Genomic DNA, 6,612 nt, shown 5'->3' on the forward strand with positions numbered 1-6,612 from the left:
GTAGAGAAAAGATAAAACTCGACGAACAAGCACCACGTGCGAGATGCTCATCACTCAATTCCCAGATCCGCATTGGACGGTTCGTCGAACTTCAACCCATCGAGCGTCACCTACCAAAAACGACATGATTCTTTCAGATCTTTTAACTCGTTCATCGGAACGTCTGCACCCCTAGCGACCATCTTCTTGAGATACGAGCAGATCCCTTCGGCACGACTGCTTTCACAAAAGTAATAACTCAAGCTCTCCAGCTGTTTGATGTAACAACGCAACACGTCAATACGAGCTCGACAGGCGTCAATCTCCGCGTGGTCCTCGAAGGGCCTCCTGCCGATATATTCGAGATCGCCCTCTTCAAGATCGGGAATCTCCACCGCAGCAAATGACTCCTCGCAACGAGAGCGCTCCTCTAGCAGTCGGTCCCATCTCCACCTCGGGATGAAGAGTCCACCATCGATCAACACTTCGAGGTACTCCACGGTTCTATCTATGCGACAGAACTGGAAATAGCGATGGAACGAACGACGTGTGGCAATGATGTAGGCCCTCAGTCTCTGGATCCGAGCATGATAGAATTCAAGCTCCGAACGAATTACGTCGTCGGGCCTTACAGCGAGTCGCTCTCGCGCCCTTCTTAACCAAGCCGACCTCGTTGTCACAGGCATCAGAGTGATCTCACTTATCTAAAACAATGAATTACTCTCCGAAGTAAAGAAAAGAAACGGGATGAGGTATGCAGAGTTTGGAGGACTATTTATAGAATGAAGGGCGGAAGTTCGCGAGGACAAACGACCAATCAAGAGAGCCTCAGGAATTTCACCCGTTAAATGATCAACACGAGTCATAAAGACTATTGGATAAAAGCTAATGCAATAAAACCAATCAAGTTGAAAGGGAGCCGACCCCCGAAACATGGCAACCACAAGTTCAAACGGAGCCGATCCCCGAAGACGGCAACTTAAAAAAAAAACAACACAACAAAGGGAGCCGACCACAGAGTACGACAAGTCCGAAGCTTACGATAAAAAATTAATGGTGGGAGCCGACCCCAATGTGGCAAAAGCCTTATCAAACTAAACCAGCGACCGGAGAGTCCTTCTCGTGTTCCTCGGTGATGACCTTTTCAGTTTGCTCTTCCACCTGCTCACCTCCCCCTTCTGCCAGGACGATGACATGTTCGTCTCGCCCTTCCATCCGAGCAACGGTCTCGTCACTCTGCACCTCCACTTGCCCATTCCTGGGGTGTTTTGTCGCCAATGTACTTCCCTGCACCTCGGTCGTTCCCTCCTCCTCGTCACTGGATGCCCCATCCTCAAACTCATGACGAAATTCCTCGTAGCCCGGCGACCTGACCCATTCCATCTCTGGAAGGGGAGTAGCAAAACACGAGGACATGTCGAAGTCGCTGTCAACGATATCAGGAATGAAGATCTGTTCAACTTCCTCCTTAAGCTGAGCAGCCACATCGTCAACCCTCTCAATAACACCGTCAGCCAGAAGAGAGAGTTTACCATCTGCGACGATTGTTTCCAGCATACGCTTGTGCCCGACGGCCTGGTTATACTCCAAGAACTTTGGACGAGAAGCTTCAACCGCATCAGCATAACTCTTGTGCTTCAACACAAGCCTCTAAGCATGACCGACAAGATGGTGATAGGCGTAGAGTTTGATGTAAAGACCAAAGTCTTCTCGACGCACCCGCAACCTCTTTGTCTCAGACTCTAGCGTCACCTTTAGCTCGTCACGCGACGACTCAGCAGTCCCCAGCTTCAAAAAAAGCTCGTCCCTCTCAGCTACAAACCCGCTGCGACTATGTTCAAGTTTCGCAACCTGATCACTCAGCTTCTGATTTGAACAAAGGGCCTCCTCCAATTGAATTTCAAGCCGCTTCACTCTCTCAGCAGAAGGTTCGGGACGCCCGACGGCAGGAGTTTCTAACTCACGGATGTTGCACTCGTAATGGGAAACCGCTTGATTGATCGTCGCAAGAAGCTGCAAAACAGAAAACTCGGTCAATAAATTTAAAAGGATGACCGTAACCGTAGAAATATCCAAGGGATAGGTAGGCAAACCTCAAAGAACGTCTTCGCAACGTCAGTGACCGAGTCCTTTTCCCTCATCCGGTCAACCGGTATAAGATTTTCCGTACCAAAATGGATTTTACGGAATAACTCAGCACTAGAAAGCACGAGTTGCAGTAGAGTAGCGGAAATCCCACTCGTAGTCCCCCTTTTTCTGCCTCTTAGCCGCTTCAGGAATAGACGAGCCCGCACCACCCTTCCTCTTTTGAGGAGTACTTGCTCAAGCCCGTCCAACAGCGTCTGGACGACCAGCAACTTCTTTTCTCTTCCCTAAGGAAAGTGCTTCAGCCGGGACAACATGACGCTTAGGGGATGGAGGAACTACGACCTTTTTCCCCGCTCGTGCCTCGGCAAGACGAGCATCCTGCAACGAAACAGTTTTCTTGGTCGCTAAAGGTTCAAGCAAAGGATCCTCAGAATGGTCATGCGGACGAGAAGGGTCAGAGAGCAGAGTAGACAGCGTCCCGGTGGATCGACGAAGATTAGTGGAAACGTCAGGAACCTCCAAGTTTAAACGCTCCCTTCGTGCTAATCGACGAGACATTAAAAAAAAAGATGAGCTCGGTCACCCGTAACTCACTGATGTCTTCCTCATCGCTTGAGTCGTCCCCGGCCAAACGTTAGGACCAGACAACTTAATCTTGTCAACCTCGGCATGAAAAGCAGCAGGGTAAGGAAGCAGACACCACGGCACAAAAACTGCAAGACAAAAACAAGGTTAATCATGATACCAGAAAACTGAAGGAAAGAAGCTACAGAGCAGATGAGCTACTGGGTGAAAGATTCCACCCAGAGTATAATGGAATTGAAGGATCTTCGATGACCCCCGAAACTACTTTCATGAAAAAATACGATCCGGTCCAGTTGTAAGTCTTCCCCTTCGTCCCCTCGACGACTATCGGCCTCCTCGAACCAACGTAATAAACGCCCAGCGATTTGTTTCGGTTTGTGGGTATAAACCGGGTGAGTTCCTCAAAATGTTCAACCGAATTGATTCCCACTGCCTCGGCCAAAATAGAGATGCCGACCGCATTCCGGAAAGTTGCTATCGCAAATTGGGATATCGCCATCTTACGATTTGCCAAATACGACATCAGGAAAGCAGGATGGGGAAATGTGATTGCACACTCGGTGAAAAGCTTCTCCGAGAGACAGATGTAACCATCTGGAGCATCCCAAGGATGCTGACTTTCGTCCGGAATAATAATAGGAGGAAGAGTGGATAACCCGCCGAGTCTAACTGCTCTCTCAGCAGATTCAAGCTTAAGAGTGGTCTGGGGAACGTATGAGAGGATGTGCCTCCTAGCCCCAGAAATGCAAGGAACGACTGGTAACGACCCACGAACAACAACGCGATCCTCGAGAATGCGAGAATCGTCCAGATCCTCTAGATCCTCATTAATCAGAGAGGGGATCGCACAAGGAAGACGAGCTGAACTTGTAGTCGCCGCGTGGGAGAAAGCCCGACGTTGAAGTTCAGCGAATAAAGCTGAATCGGAAGACACATCGGAATGTGGACTCATCGACGACCTAGGCCCAGCACGACTCGGCCTGTTGACATCGTCAGAATCCAAAGAAGTCGCCTGCCGAAGGTGGCTTGCCGCAGAAGAGTTGAAAGAAGCAGATCCGGGGGAAGTCATTGTAGACGAGCAAAAAAAGAAGATGAACGATTTAAAGAAAGAACAGAAGGAAATATACATGATGACTCGACAGCGGAGGATGACTCGTAGACAAGATGAAGAAAATGAAGAAGAGAGGAGGTATTTATAGGAAGGAGAGGATTCTTGAAGCGTAATCATTACATCACGCGTTTGGTGACAGTACGACTTCCGAATTTCACGCGCGTCAGGAACCGCACATGATGATTCGACCTCTAGCATCAAAAACCGAGGAATCTCACGCGCGACCTTTCACTTCCTCAAATCTTGTTGAAAATTACCACCCCAACGAACAAAATTCAGAATCTGAAACCCTTCAGACAAGCTGAGTTTCCACACCGAGCCACTAAGGAGAAGATGAGTCATTCAGACAGAGTTCTCCATCTAAAGACTACAAACTAGTATTGAGGGGGGGGGGGAAATAATGTTGGGGGTGGATTCTCACTCCCACAACTTGGCCAGGTCCAAGTAAGTTGAAGCCCAAGAAATGCCCTTCAGCTGGGAGGGGCATTTTGGTCCTTTCGATAGACGAACTGACACAAATCCCTATAAAAACGAGAGTACGGCATCCGTGAACAGGGATGCAAGATTGCTGCAAAGAAAGATTACAGATAGAAGTAACGACCGACAACTCGTTCAAGTTAGAATTGACGAGCTCGTAGCTCGTCTATTGTCTTTCATTCGTCATTTTAACTCGTCTAAACAAAGTTGTAGTCCGTCCTTTTGTGCCCCGGCACCGATTTATAAAGAGAATTTCAATTTTCTTTTTACCGAACTAAACATTCTAATTGTGACCGATTTGGACATCAACAATGAGAATCCCAATGGCTCAAATTCTATGATGAATCTCGCTCTTCCCCATAGGAGAGAGTCGTCGGAAAATTTTGTTGGATTTTGCTTGTTTCAACTGATTGAAAATCTATGTTCAACAAAGAAGAAAGGGAGTTAATGACTCATGTTAAAACCACGTGAGAAACTCGAAGAAATAGAAAGAGTAAAAAATATTAAAAGAATCTTATTTTCTTTTTGATTAAAAAAAAATTATTTGGGTTTTCCTTAGTTTCAAGAAATATATTAAATATTAAACTATAAATAATGTAGCAGTTAGAGCCTATAATTATCAGAAGCAGTAACCTTTGATCAGTAGTACGTTCTGACACTATCATAAACGCATAAACCGTAAACATTGGTGCTTAATTGCTTAAAGATGGTGATTGAAGGCGATTCTAGGGCTCGAATGGAGTTGCTACCACTACAAGAAAACAGCCAGTTTTCGAGGGAGAGAATCGTCGGTAGACCGTCGGAAACAGCCTTTTCTGACGAGTTATCGAGAATAAAAAGTCCTCGGAAACCGCTTGTCGGAAATTAGAAATCGTCTGAAATCCGTCGAAAATTTCCGACGGATTTCTAAGGGTGTACAATTTCCAAGGGATTTCCAAGGATTCAAAATTATCGAGGAATTTTCAAGGGGACTTGTTTTCCAACGGAATTCCAAGGACAAAACCTCATAGTACGAAGCTGGTGAAAGATTATTCTCTGGCAAAATTTCTTTCACAAAATCAGTAATCGCATCCACACAACCCTCTGATAAATTCCAATCCGTCTTTATGCCCATCAACCTAGTTGCAGCTGATAATGGTGAATGACCCTTCTTACAACCATCATACAATGACATATTTGCCGCATCTAACATATCAAAGAATCGCCGGGCTTCTAAATTCGGCTGTTCTACTCTATCTCCATCCTGAATTAATGAGGGCGCATTTTCCCTAAACGCATCGTTCACCATCTGAAATGTACCTACGTCTACTTCTATCGGTGGTTCTTCTACACTATCCGGAATATAATGTTGACTAGTACTACCATAATCTACCATTGATTCGCTTTCTCCATGCAAAAACCATATCTTATAACCCGGCATAAATCCATCCCTAAACAAATGCTTCTTTACTAACGATACCTCCAGATTTTTGTAATTCCGACATTTTGGACAAGGACAAGACATAGTACCTGTTTCTCGCGTTATGCTCTGGTTTGACGCGAATAACATGAAGTGTCTAAGACCTTCCTTGAACTCTTCTGTAAGTTTGCCCGTCTCTTCATTGTATCTAGGTTTATCCATCCATGAACGAAAAGAAGCATAAGGATCTGAAGAAGACATTATTGTTGGTATTGTGTATATTTTCGTTTACCAAACAAGTAAATCATAACTTGAATATATATACACAAACTTTCCAAGAGATTTCCAACAGATTTCAGAGGGATTTTTAAATAGCAACGGTCACATTCAACGGATATAATCGCAACGGCTATATCACAACGGATATAATCGTAACAGATATAATTACAACGGATATAATGGCAAAGTTCTCAGTAATCCGTCGGAAATCGCTTAGAATATACAAACGGTCATTGACCTCCCGGAAAACCGTCAGAATTTTTGAAAAGTTTTCGAGGATTTTCCGACGACCTTATTTTCGTCAGAAATTTCCAAGAAATTACCGACGGATTAACAAATTTCCGAGAGTTTTCCGAGAGATGTGTTTTCCTCAGAACTCCCTCGGAAATTTGTCTAAAACCTCTTGGAAAACTGTCAGAAATTTCCTACGGTATTTGTCCGTCAGAAATTCCGTCTGAAATCAACGTGTTTTCTTGTAGTGTACTATGGTGGATGTTGAAGAGAAATGGAGACCGCCGAGAGCTTCTCCTGATATATATCTGGGTCGTAGGTGAAGAAGGTAGTAGGCACTAATGGTGGAAGGCTACCAATCCCGGAGGAAGTGTTGGATGACGTTTTCGTGACGGTGATGTTGTTATTGGAATTTAGGATGGGCAACCACTGATCACGGTAGGGAAAGAAGTACCGGTGCGAT

This window comes from Camelina sativa, chromosome 12 (assembly GCF_000633955.1).
Source record: "Camelina sativa cultivar DH55 chromosome 12, Cs, whole genome shotgun sequence".
In the NCBI taxonomy this organism is placed as follows: Eukaryota; Viridiplantae; Streptophyta; class Magnoliopsida; order Brassicales; family Brassicaceae; genus Camelina; species Camelina sativa.